Source organism: Rhinoderma darwinii, chromosome 3 (assembly GCF_050947455.1).
Source record: "Rhinoderma darwinii isolate aRhiDar2 chromosome 3, aRhiDar2.hap1, whole genome shotgun sequence".
Lineage (NCBI taxonomy): Eukaryota > Metazoa > Chordata > Amphibia > Anura > Rhinodermatidae > Rhinoderma > Rhinoderma darwinii.
The window spans coordinates 424,481,777-424,496,392 of record NC_134689.1 but is presented as its reverse complement, the minus strand read 5'-3'; the positions used below and the strand labels follow the sequence as shown (position 1 = coordinate 424,496,392).

The following is a 14,616-nucleotide window of genomic DNA, read 5'->3' as shown; positions in this document are numbered from 1 at the left end:
GGCCATACAAGGTCATTCAGGTCCTTAACCCTGTCTCCTTCCGGCTGGAGTTACCCCCGTCTATTCAAATACACGTGTTTCATGCCTCCCTCCTAAAACGCTGCTCCACGTCCTTGATTACCTTGAGGAAACCTCCGGTCCCTGTTCTCACCCCGGAAGGGGTAGAATTCGAGGTGGCCAAGATTGTAGACAGCAGGATGGTCCAAGGCTCCCTCCAGTACCTGGTCCATTGGAGAGGATACAGGCCTGAGGAGAAGACTTGGGTACCTGCCCGGGATGTTTACGCTGGTGTATTACTCAGGAGGTTCCATCTTCGGTTCCCCAATAAGCCAGGTCCACCTAGGAAAGGTCCAGTGGCCCCTCATAAAAGGGGGGGTACTGTAAAGGATCTGCCAGACACAGCTTCTGTGTCGACGCCCCTGGTTAATCAGTCTGCATCTGCTCCTAGGTCTAATAGAGTGACTCGATCTGCTACCACTCAGGCTGGTAGGCTGAGGAGTGGGAGAACCTATCACAGCCTGGCCAGACGGTTCTAGCTCCCGCCCTTGGTCTATTTATACCTTCATTTGCTTCTTGTCTTTACCTGTGATTCTCTCTTGTTTCCTGGCTCTGCTGTTCCTGCTAATACTACTGACCTCTGCTTCATATCGACCCTGGCTTTACTGACTAGGCTCCTGCTCTGCGTTTGGTACCTCGTACACTCCTGGTTTGACTCGGCTCGTTCTCTACTCTTGTTGCTCACGGTGTTGCCGTGGGCAACTACCATATTTCCCTAGCTTCTGTGTACCCTTGTCTGTTTGTCTGTCGTGCACATATTGAGCGTAGGGTCCGTCGCCCAGTTGTACGCCGTCGCCTAGGATGGGCCGTGCAAGTAGGCAGGGACTGAGTGGCGGGTAGATTAGGGCTCATCTGTCTGTCTCCCTCTCCCGACATTACACCTGGGTTAGATTTTGTGGGTACAGATCTCGCCGTATTAACAGAGGTTTATAGCAGAAGTTAAGTTGGTGAGGAAAATTTAGAAGACAGGGGGAGGTTATGAATGAGATCCAGGGCTTCCAGGTGTTTATGTTCGTCCAGTCTGAATATGAAGTCCATTTTAGTTACCACATCTGCAGTGGGAACCTCTTGTTTGCTCATAATTAGAGGGATTAGTACATTAGCTTCTGCAATCATATGGGAAGCAAGGTCTCCCCATTAAGGTCAGAAGAAGTCTGAGGGGGCCCAAAGCAGAATTAGGCAGGGGTGAGTAAGACATTTGTGTCACAGTCTTTATAAATTATGCCGGACATGTTTCCACAATACTGCTGAACTTTTGGACAGTCTCACCAAACGTCGGAGAAAGACTCAGAATGAGCACTGAACCTCCAGTAATTACCTGAATGGTTCGGGATTAGTTTGTATTGCAGATCTTTCGTACAGCAGATTTAGTTTGTAGACCACCTAGTGAGAGTTTTATGGGAGTTCTCCTGAATTTTTAACACCTGGAAAAGAAGTGAGATTGTTAAGAAATAAAGGACACTTTGTCTCTGGAGAAAGACGTCTTCAGTTCTCTTCCCCGAGTCAGAAAATAACAAGGTTTTTCCAGTGCTCTTCTCAGTAGTAGACCCGTATATTTTAGAGAAAATTTTGGTAGGAGCACCAAGTATTAGCAGAAAGGCGTCTAGGCGTGAAGATTCTCGTACTGGGAGAAATTTGTGCTTGAATTACTTGCAGGTCTCTGCAAAGTTGTGCAGATACATAGAAAACGCCCTAAACATTTGTAAGTATGGCTGGGTGCTCATGGCTACTATAGAACCCCCTATATAACTGATAGAAAAACTCCACCAGAGGTATATTGTAAAACATAAGAAAAAGAAGAGTCAAAAACTATCATGTATCCCAAAAAATACCAAATTGTATTAAATCACTTAGAAAACTGACAATATATACTATAAAGGCATAGACTAGAAAAGAGGACTCCAGTAAAAATATCACATTGATACACAAAATAAGTGGCTACAAATCAGCATGTCCATATCATATCTATCTAAATCATATGTTAATTACAAAGGTATCATGGATACATCATGGAGGGGACACTAGGAAAGGTATCAAGCATATTAGGTGGACCATACCAATAAGTACACTACATCTAAGGCCACAAAGCACGTCTGCTATCAAGAAATGCTGCGTCTTTCCAGAACCCCATATAGAGCAAAGTGTTGCTTATCATTACTGGCCCAAGATTCAAGAAGTGGTGCCAAGGCAGAGAAAGTCTGTGGTGGTGTAAAGTGTAAGGGAGAAGTCCCTAAGTTAAGGAGAACATTTTATTTTTCATGTCCTTGTAATTTGGGCCCTCTGTGGCATTGTAAATATTAGGAAAGGATTATATTGCAGTGTAACCTTGAATGTGCTTTTTTCCGCTGTTGTTGCAGTTTGGTGGTGAGTCTGGGCACTGGGGTAATGGCGTCTGATTTCTTTGGCCTGTCTGGCCTGTGTACATTGTGTTGCTGCACTATGTATACAGTATTTCACTGTTGCTTTTACTATTGATCCTTTGCAGGTGGGCCAAACAATGGTTGACTTGCTGGCTCTTAAATATGTTTGATGCCAGGATCTACGACCCGGATGTAATTTTGTTTATTTTCCCGACTCCATAACAGAGTGGTGACATCAGCACGTGGCTATGCTTCATCATAACCCTGGGGGTGGCATATATTTAATTAACCCCTTAGTGACCACCAATACGCCTTTTCACGGCGTTCACTAAGGGGCCTTAGGCTAGGCCATCGCCTTTTCACGGCGGAACAGTATAAGTTCTACACGGGTGTCCCATGCAGGCTGGAGCCGGGGCTCAACTGTCTAATGACAGCCGGACTACTGCTCCAATGGCCGCGATCGAAGTTTACTTAGATCTCGGCCGTTTCACCTGTTAAATGTCGCGGTCAATAGCGACTGCGGCATTTAACTTATTTACAGAGGGAGGGAGCTCCCTCTCTCCCCCATCGGCCGCCCGCAAATGCAATCACGGGCCTCCAATGGGGTACCATGGCAGTCGGGCACCTGATAAAAGCCACCAGGTCTGCCCTGGGCATATGCCTTTTTGGACGTGCCGGAGGACGCGCCTATTAGGACGCGCCCATTTGGTCGCACGTGAGCACGCTCCAAACATCACACCCCGCACCCAGACGTAATGGTATGTCTGGGTGCGCGATGCTGTTAAACGGCAGTGGGCTTGCCAAGCAATGTTCAGTGCTAGGAGGATTTGATGTGACCGGAGCTCAACTGTGTTGTAGAGAGAAGGAGTTGAATGAGAGCTGCTGAGGAAGAGAGCTGTTGGGGAGAAACTGCTGGAAGACGACGGTGTCTACCATTGGTCCTGTGTGGCAGTGGTTCTGAAGATCAAGCAGTGCATTGGGGCCAGTGTCTCCCTATTGTGTGGTGTCCGTTCATGAACAGTGGTGGGTGTGTGCAGAAATGTAGCTAAAGGCTTATGGGCCCTGGTGGAAAAGGGTAGCCTGGGCACTCCCCCTCCCTTGACAAACCCAAAATCTGGTATTAGATATAACATGTGTTACTATTGTTATGTGTTAGACATAACATGTGACTACTGCTAATCAATGATTTCTGTTATCTCTGTGTTTGGGTGCAGCTAGGCAAAGCCTTTGGTCTAAGTCTGTATTTGGTCATCACTTAGCTTTGTTTGGTTAGTTAGGGTGGAGTGCTTATTGGGCTTATATAGATGTTAGGCCGGGATTGCTCAGGTGCTGGTTATAGTGTTTCTGACATTTGCTAAACTCTTTCCAAATTTCTACTTGTTGTCTATATGTTTGTTTGTTCTGTGGGGCCTGTTCATCCTCTTAGAGATCTAGTTTTTGTATAGTGGTTTATGTGAATCCTGGGATCAGTAGTTCCACTGGTTTATATGCCTTTCCTGTGTGTTTGGTCTGCTGCCAAGCCATCCACTCATTTATGCATAGTCTCCATCTTCTACTACCTTCAGTAATCTGTTCCGCTTATCCACTGGTGAGTAACTTGTGCAATATGTTTTCTGTCAGTATTGATACCTGCTTTACCCATGTATTAGTGATTGCCTGATATTGCAGTCTTGAGCACTACTAGCGGCGTAACATTATAACCAGCCCCACCGGAAGCCACATCATGTTTGATCTGCATCTTGTGCAAAGTTTGACTGATCAAATTCAGACCTTGGGTTCTGTGTTGCAGAATATTTTAGCTCATTTGATTTCTCACTAACAATATGCAGGGGGTGATGTTACTTCTATAACTTGTCCTGAGCCTCATATAAATGTACCTTTCCATTTTTCTGGTGATCGTTCTCATTTTATAATTTTTTTGTGAGATTTGTCGATTTTATTTTCCTTTGTGGCCTAGATCTTCGGGGTTAGAGACCCAGAGAGTTGGAGTTATTAAGATTCTGTTTACAAGGCGATCCACGATCTTGGGCTTTTAGTCTCAGGTCTATAGATCTTGCATTACTAAGTGTAGAAGCATTCCTATCAGCTTTGGGGTTTCTCTATGATGACCCGGATATAGCTACTTCAGTGGCTGCTCATCTTCAGGCTATAAAACAGGGTGACAGGACAGTTGAGGAATAATTAGCAGAATTTTGATGGTTGGTCACTCATAGTGATTGGAATGATGCCGCCCTCCGTAGTCAGTATCGTTTGGGCTTTTCGGGTTTAGTATGCCATCGTAGAATTTTGCATGTGTGATTTTCTCAATAGCCTTGTGTCTTTAGCCATCAATATTGACAGGCATATTAGGGAGAGAAGGTCAAAGAGGGAGACTGCTTTGTTTCCTCTTGTTGATGTCTCTTATCTTAAAGTGTCTGAGGAGGAACCACTGCTACTGGGTCTCCTGAGGCTCTCTATGGCAGAGACGTATAGGAGGAGACACTTGGGTCGTTGTTTGTATTGCAGTAAAGAGGGGTATTTTGCCCACAAGTTGGGAAAAGTTCAGAGCCTAGAAGTCGATGGGGAAGTGTGTCAAGGTAGCAAATTCCAGATATCACTAAGCTGTGTAAGACCTTGTCTCGATCTGTTTGGTGGCCAGATATGAGGAGACATGTGCAAAGGTTTGTTGGGAAATGTGGCATCTGTACTTGCAATAAGACATCAAGGGCATCACCTTTTGGTCAGTTAAAACCTTTGCCCATTCCCAGGAAACCATGGACACACATATCCATGGACTTTAATGTTGAGTTGCCCAGATCCGGGAGAGGGATACCATTTAGGCTATTGTAGACAGGTTCATTACATTGGCCCATTTTATACCCTCGTCTGGCTTGCCCTCTGTTGATAAGCTGGCTACTCACTCTGTTCCAAAAGTGGTGAGACTTCATGGTATTCCTGAAATTATTGTATCTGACAGGGGTTCACCTTTTGTGCAAATTTAGGTTTTGATTTGAGTTTCTCCACTGCCTATCATCCACAGACCAATGTTCAGACTGAGAGAGTAAACCAGACATTAGAGCATTATCTCCAGTATTATGTTTAATAACTACATGATAATTGGGTCCAGCTTCTGCTTATAACAACTTGTGTCATGAATCCACTAATGTCCCTTCGTTTTTCTGTAATTATGGTTTTCACCCCAAGTCATCTTCATTTGCCGGCAGTGTGGGTTTTGACATTCTATTGCTCAGACTGAGAATTAAGATGTTTAACACCTTCACGACCACCCCACGTAGATTAACGGGTTGCAAAGCTGGTCGTTGTGCCTGCAGCCCGTTAATCCACGTGTGCTCCTAACAGAGCACACAGACGCTCCCCGCAGACCGGCATCTCCCAGTACAGGCTGCTACTAGCAGCCTTAGTACTGGGGGAAAACATCGGGTCAGATCACAGCGGTGATCCGAACCGATTAACCCCTTAATTGCGGCAGTCAATAGTGACCGCCACATTTAAGTTCTTATAGCAACATCGGCACCCCGCTACGCGATTGCGGGGGCCGATTGTTGCGGGGGGCGCGATTGCTATGGCAAACGGAAGCCTAACAAAGGCTTCCTATCTGCCATTACGTTAGCCGATTAGGCCCCGCCCGGAGGCGGAGCCTGATCGGCTTGCTGTCAGTGAACAACTGACAGTTCTAATACATTGCACTACATGGGTAGTGCAATGTATTAGAACATCAAACAAACAGTTGGACCTTCAAGTTCCCTAGTGGGACTAAAGAAAAGTGTAGAAAAAAAGTGTAAAAAAAGTAAAAATAAAAGTTGTAAAAATACAATATAAGTTTCAAATAATAACACAAAACACAATCGCCCTTTTTCCTTTATCAAGTCATTTATTATTGAAAAAAATAATAAAGCCATACATATTTGGTATCGTTGCGACCGTAACGACCTTAACTATAAAAATATTATGTTATTTATTCCGCACAGTGAACGCCGTAAAAAAAAAACTAAAAAATACTGACATAATTGCTATTTTTTGGTCACTGTCTTCCAAAAATGTAAATAAAAAGTGATCAAAAAGTCGCATGTACCCAAAAATGGTACCTATAAAAACTATAACTCGTCTCGCTAAAAATAAGAAGCCCTCATACAGCTCCGTCAACGAAAAAATTAAAACCGTTATGGCTCTCACAACATGGCGACAGAAAAAATCCATTCTCTTTACAAAGGTTATTTTATTGTGCAAAAAGTTGTAAAACATAAAAAAGTTCTATAAATTAGGTATTACCGGAATCGGACTGACCCGCAGAATAAAGGTAACGTGTAATTTATAACACGTGGTGAACGCTGTATAAAATGAATTAAAAAAATAATGTCAGAATTGCTGTTTTTTGGTCACCTTGCCTCCCAAAAAAAAAAGGATAACATGTGATCAAAAAGTTGCATGTACCCCAAAATGGTACCAATAAAAGCTACAGCTCGTCCCGCAAAAAAAAACAGCCCTCATACCACTACGTCTATGAAAAAATAAAATTAGTCAAGGCTCCAATAAGGCAGGAAATAAAAATATGCAGTTGTGCCGGCCCGAGGGAAACATTTCTTCTGTTTCAAGTGGCAAATTATCAAGGCCCCTAAAATTAGGGAACCAGGAAGGGGAGGGCCAAACATATCTGCTGAAAGCGAGGGTGCCCGTATTATACCAGGACTACACTTCTCAGCAAAATTCCTCAAACTGCAAAGGTGCGGAGTGTGGACCAAAAGGGGGATAAGAAAGGACACAGTTTATCAGTGCGACACCGGCCTGTGCAGAAAGGATTGTGTCACAGCGTAACAAATATCTATGGATCATTTTATTGTTTTTGTTTACCCCATTATTATACCACCTGACTATGCCCCTTATATACTCCGCCCGGCTTACATGTACCCCACATTATAAACGGAAACACCAGTAAGACTCAATACAAGACTACTACAAGCAAAATCCACACTCCAAAAGCCAAATGGCGCTACCTCCCTTCTGAACCCTACAGTGTGCCCAAACAGCAGTTTACTTCCACATATATGGCATCACCATACCCGGGAGAACCCTTTTAACAATTTTTGTGGTGTGTGTCTCCAGTGGCACAAGCTGGGCGCCACATATTGGCATATCTATAGAAAAAAATCCCATTTTCACTCTGCAACATTGAGTGCACACCAATTTCTGCCAATCACCTGTGGTGTTAATATGCTCACTACACCCCTAAGTGAATACCTTGAGGGGTGTAGTTTCCAAAATGGGGTCACTTCTGTGGGGGATCCACTGTTTTGGTCCCACAGGGACATTGCAAATGCGACATAGCGCCCAGAAACCAATCCAGCAAAATCTGTACTCCAAAAGCCAAATGGCGCTCCTACCCTTCTGAGCCCTACTGTGTGCCCAAACAGCAGTTTATGACCACATATGTGGTATTGCCGTACACAGGAGAAGTTGCTTTACAAGTGTTGTGGTGCTTTTTTTCATTTATTTGTTGAGAAAATGAAACATTTTCAGCTAAAACTACGTCTTATTGAAGAAAAAGGTTTTTTTTTTAATTTTCACTGCCCAATTCTAATAAAATCTATGAAACACCTGTGGGGTCAAAATGCTCACTACACCCCTAGATGAATTCCTCAAGGGGTGTAGTTTTGTGAATGGAATTACTTTTGGGGAGTTTCCACTGTACTGACACCTTAGGAGCTTTTCAATAGTGACATGGTGTCAAGATACCAATCCAGCAAAATCTGTGCTCCAAAAGCCAAATGGCGCTCCTTATCTTCAGATCCTTGCCGTGTGCCCAAACAGCAGTTTATGACCACAAATGGGGTATTGTCGTACTCCAGAGAAGTTGCTTTACAAATGTTTTTATTTTTTTATTCCTTTATTTGTTGAGAAAATGAAAATTTTTGAGCTAAAGCTACGTCTTATTGGAAAAAAAGTATTTTTTATTATCTTCACTGCCCAATTCTAATAAAATCTATGAAACCCCTGTGGGTTCAAAATGCTCACTACACCCCTAGATGGATTCTTCAAGGGGTATAGTTTCCTAAATGGAGTCACTTTTTTGGTGTTGTCACTGTTTTGGTCCCTTAGGGGCTTTGCAAATGCGACGTGGTCTCCGCAAACCATTCCTGCTAAATTTGAGCTGCAAAAACCAAATGTCGCTCTTTCCCTTCTAAGCCCTGCCGTGTGTCCAAACAACCGTTTATTACCACATGTGGGGTATTGTTTTACTCGGGAGAAATTGCTTTACAAATGTAGTGGTGCATTTTCTCCTTTTAGCCCTTGTGGAAATTAGAAAAAATTAGCTAAACCTACATTTTCTTTGAAAGAATGTAGATTTTCATTTTCACAGCCTAATTCCAATAATGTCTCCAAAAAACCTGCGGGGTCAAAATGCTCACTATACCCCTAGATAATTTCCTCAAGGGGTATAGTTTCCGAAATGGGGTAACTTTTGGGGTATTTCCACTGTTTTGGCGCCGCAAGAGCCTTTCAGACCCGACATGGTGCCTAAAATATTTTCTAATAAAACAGGAGGCCCCAAAATCCTCTAGGTGTTCCTTTGTTTCTGAGGCCTGTGCTGCAGTCAATAAGTGCACTAGGGCAACATGTGGGGTATTTCTAAAAACTGCAGAATCTGGGCAATAGATATTGAGTTGCGTTTCTCTGGTAAAACTTTCTGTGTTACAAAAAAATAGATGAAAAATTAATTTCTGCAAAAAAAATAGAAATTTGAAAATTTCACATCTACTTTGCCTTAATTCCTGTGAAACATCTAAAGGGTTAAGAAACTTTCTAAATGCTGTTTTGAATACTTTGAGGGGTGAAGTTTTTAAAATGGGGTTTCTAATATATAAGGCCCTAAAATCCACTTCACAACTGAACTGGCCCTTGTAAAAATAGCCTTTTGAAATTTTCTTGAAAATGTGAGAAATTGCTTCTAAAGTAGACATGTGGGGGATGTTAATTAGCAACAATTTTGTGTGGTATTACCATCTGTCTTACAAGCAGATACATATAAATTTAGAAAAATGCTAATTTTTGCAATTTTTCGCTAAATTTTGGTGTTTTTCACAATTAAATACTTAATGTATCGAGCAAATTTTGCCAGTAACATAAAGTCCAATGTGTCACGAGAAAACAATCTCAGAATCGCTTGGATAGGTAAAAGCATTCCGAAGTTATTACCACGTAAAGTGAAACATGTCAGATTTGAAAAAATTGCCTGCGTCCTGAAGGCCAAAACAGGCTGTGTCCTGAAGGGGTTAAGTCAGTGTGGAGTAAGGGCCATTGGGCTTTGGGTTCAGCTGCCCTTTGTGCTAAACACAAGTTTGATCGCCACCAGAGGCCACATAAATTCAAAGGGGAAGATAGAGTGTGGTAGTCCATAAAAAAAAATCAGTATAAAACAATCATGTGGCAAGTTGGGGGCCAGATTTATTGATCCTTTTAAGATTTTAAGACAAATGAATATATTTTCCTTTATGTTGGATTTACCACAAAGCATGGGAAACACCAGGACTTTTCAACAATGCTTCGTAATATGGCATCTGATGGAACATGAGAATATTTTTTTTAACCGGAATACAACAGAATAAACCCTCTGCACAAAATAAGGGGCATAGGGAAGTACAGTAAAGGCCCTAATACACGGGCCAATGTTTAGGCAAACAAGCCTTCATATTAACGCTCCTTCCCGATCATTGCCCTGTGTAATCAGGGCAACTATATGCCGATGAACGAGCAAACGCTCATTCATTGGCTGATCTGCTCTTTTATGCAGAATTAAAAATCATCGTTGTCGGCATCTCATCTCCCCGTGTAATCAAACAGCTGCTCTGCCGACATGATGAAAATGTATGGGGACGTGTAATCGGAGTAACGAGCGTTCATCCCTATCCAATAATTGCTCCATGTGAAAGGAGCAAACAAAAGCCAATCAACGGTCCATGGTTCAGTTTCAAATCCGTGTCAAATCTGGATCTGAGAAAAAACACTGTGAAATTGACATTGCGCTTATTTTACATTCATCGTTGACGAGGCTTTTGTGGGCCAAGTGCGCGTCACAGAACATTGACATTTTTTAGGATAGGTCAGAGTGTCAAGGGCTACATGTGTAATAAATATAAGGGATATTTAATAGTTCGTTTTTAAGATATTTTACTTTTTAATAAAAAAATAGATTTAAGTCGTGGGTAAAAACAGGCATCGCTAACGAGGATTTCCCTGGCTAACCGTGCAACATATCGTCACCAGTCTTGGCGTACATACTCAGGAGATTGTGACGTATAATAGTTTCAGGGCTCGTAACTCCACATTGAGCGGTTACGGAAATCTTTTGGTAAAACCGTTGATATTTAGCTCTAAATAAGGGAATTCCGCCATGTTTATGGGGGCAAAAGAGGAGTCCCCTTTTAGAAAAGACGAGCAAGTCAGGTGTCGTATTGTTCCGCTCTGCAAGGCGAACAAATGGACGCCTAGCTAAGGTCCATCGGACCCACTGGTTAGTTTTCGACTCTGTCAAAGTTTTCGTCTACGCGTTTGGAGTGTTTTGCTGGCCGTAAACCGCGCACGCCACGTCACGAAACTGTACAAATTTCAAGGTCAGATCTTTAGTGGTAAACTTCTGGAGTCAGAAATGACGCCGGTCGCTTCCCTGAAGATTTAATTTTTCACTTTGCACCGCTGCCGCTGCAGGCGAAAGTCAATAACGGACCGCGTCCGTCTATACATAACTTTCGGTCCCAAAAGGTAAAATAGACTCTAAAACACATTTTAGCGCACTCAGAATTATTTTGTCACTTAAACCCTAGACAGCTCGTTAGAGGCTGGGAAGTTTCACCTGCACCTGAATCCAATTGGTTGCCCCAAATTTTCTCTTGAGCTTGCAATTCCACCCATTCAGGATGACATTCATTGCACGTAGTCAACTCCTTATCTTCTCATCATCTTGTTACACAAGGGTGTGGAGGGCATAGTCATGAGGCCCCTTGTTTACAAGTCATTTTTGGGTATTCAACATCTTCTTTAAACACAGCAAAACATATTTCTCTAAGCATCGATTTGACATTGAACTTAACATGGAGTGTAGAACAATTAGACAAAATGCTGGAGTTGGTTATTTTCTTTAACATTAAAAAAAAACACCAAAAATACATAAAAAATGCTTGAAACGCAGCACACAAGTCTGTTTCCTTATGTTTATCTAGCCCTATGTAGATCATGATTCAAAACTGTTCAACTATTTCTTGTAAGAGCATAAACTCCTTTATATATTTTATTCTCTAATAAGTTCTGCATTTACATCGACAGATATATAAATAAAAATTAGAGAACTAACATGGGTGGAAATAATTGTTCATTTGTTGTAGTATTTTTTCTAAGGCCTCCTTAATATCTTTATTCCTCAAGCTGTAGATCATAGGGTTAAGTAGAGGAGTCACAACATTGTAGAACAGGGAGAGAATTTTCTTTGCATCGTTCATATTTGGAAACAAATAGATAATAATAAGTGAGCCATAATATAAAGACACCACCGCCAGGTGAGAGCTACAGGTGGAGAAGGTCTTCTTTCTACCAGATACAGATGGGATCTTCAGTACGGTGAAGATAATATACACATATGAAATGATGATAACCATGAATGGGCAAATTACTAGAAGAACGGCTATTAACTTACTTTCCATTTTCACTATAAACGTGTCTGAACAGGAAAGTTCAAGTATCGGGTCAAAATCACAGAAGAAATGGTCAATGATGTTTGGTCCACAAAATACTAAATTACTTATCGTTAAAGACATCATCAATATTATACAAAAAACAAACAACCCAGAGACAATAAGTATTTTTACACAAAATGTGAGGTCCATGATAGAGGTGTAATGAAGAGGGTTACAGATGGCCTGATACCTGTCATAGGACATCACGGTCAGGAGAAGACATTCTATTGACTCTGTGGCTAAAAAAACAATAAAATTGTATTAAACACCCGATAAAAGACACAGAACTTCCTCCATACAGCACAATACGGAGCATGTTGGGTACTATGGTGGTGGTGAGTAGGATATCTGATAATGAGAGTTGTGTGAGGAAGAAGTACATGGGAGAGTGGAGCGACCGGCTGTAGGACACAACTAGAATGATGTGAGGAGGTTTCCACATACAGTCACAAAATAAGTTAGAAGCATCAGAAGGAAGAAAAAGTTTTTTACACTTTGGAAATTTTGAAAACCCAAGAGAACGATTTCAGTCACAGTGGTGATGTTGTAATATTGCATAGTCATGATCATGATTACTTTTGCCAATAATTGTGAATAAGTGTTGCTAATGATATATATTCTAACATTCTTGCTTTGATGGGTTTACCAGAATATGATACAGGTTCCACCTAAAAAAGAAAGACTAATAAGATGAAAATGAACTTTAATCAAGGGATTTATCTTTAAAAAAACAGATTTCTTAAGGGAAAATTACAAATCTACTCTTCTCTTACACCTTCCCTTCAAAACCGGGATAAAAAATATGTATTATGCATAAACAATTCAGTGCAGGATCTCAGCTGCCGTGTTTGCCTCCTTAGCATCTCCATATAAGTTTTCAATACATTGAAGGCCTATAAGGGCAACTCTATCTTTTCTATTGCGTGAAATTTGTTTAGTATACTTTTTGCTCAATCATTATTAATAAAAGGGTTCAATATATAATTTTTAGATAAAAAATAATGTTATTTTGGGGTGGAAAAAACATAATTCACATAAAACCAAAATCAACAAAAAAAAAAACTATCAACAAAAAGTAAAAATACATAAAACTACATATTACCAGTCAACCAGAAAATATATTTTTGTAGATTTTGTGAATTGAAGATTCTTTAAAATTTTACATGATAATAGAAAAAAATTATTAACAAATGTAATGAGTGAATATACATTTTATTATAGATATTGGGATATATATAATTTTTATTTACATATAAAGTTATTGAGTATTTGTATTACAAATTTATATCATATCAATTATTAGGCTTCATTCACATCTGCGTCAGGGTCCCATTCTGACATTCTATCAGAGCTTCCCGTCCTGACTAAGACAAACGAAAACCATAGGATTTAGTTTGCATCACCATTGATTTCAATGGTAACGGATCCGGTGCCAATGGTTTTCATTTATCACTGTTGTGTAAGAGTTCCATCATTTTGACGGAATGAATAGTTGACTATGGTATTGATTCCGTCAAAACAATGGAACCCTGGCACAACGGTGACAAACGGGAACCATTTGCATCGGATCCGTCACCATTGAATTTAAATATGATGCAAACGGAAACCTATGGTTTCCATTTGTCTCAGTCAAGGTCCCGTTCATGGTTTCCCCTGATGGAAAGCTCAGACGGAACCCATGAACGGAGCTCTGACGCAGATGTGATCGATACCTCAGTGGGTGGCGCACACAATTCCAAATACGCGAATGAGCATAATATTTACAAACATACAGTATATACACTACCGTTCAAAAGTTTAGAGTCACTTAGAAATTTCCTTATTTTTGAAAGAAAAGCACAGTTTTTTTCAATGAAGATAACATTAAGTTAATCAGAAATACACTCTATACATTGTTAATGTGCTAAATGACTATTCTAGCTGCAAACGTCTGGTTTTTAATGCAATATCTACATAGGTGTATAGAGGCCCATTTCCAGCAACCATCACTCCAGTGTTCTAATGGTACATTGTGTTTGCTAACTGTGTTAGAAGACTAATGGATGATTAGAAAACACTTGAAAACCCTTGTGCAATTATGTTAGCACCGCTGTAAACAGTTTTGCTGTTTAGAAGAGCTATAAAACTGACCTTCCTTTGAGCTAGTTGAGAATCTGGAGCATTACATTTGTGGGTACGATTAAACTCTCACAATGGCTAGAAAACGAGAGCTTTCATGTGAAACTCGACAGTCTTGTCCTTAGAAATGAAGGCTATTCCATGCGAGAAATTGCCAAGAAAGATTTCCTACAACGGTGTGTACTACTCCCTAACCAGAGTAGAAAGAGAAGTGGGAGGCCCCGCTGTACAACTGAGCAACAAGACAAGTACATTAGAGTCTCTAGTTTGAGAAATAGACGCCTTACAGGTCCTCAACTGGCAGCTTCATTAAATAGTACCCGCAAAACGCCAGTGTCAACGTCTACAGTGAAGAGGAG

At 41.1% G+C, this 14,616-nt stretch overlaps 1 pseudogene; it reads right to left on the bottom strand.

The window, feature by feature from the left end:
- Positions 1–11,755: 11,755 nt before the first annotated feature.
- Positions 11,756–12,709, bottom strand: LOC142750657 (olfactory receptor 11L1-like; annotated as a pseudogene).
- Between the last annotated feature and the right edge of the window lie 1,907 nt (positions 12,710–14,616).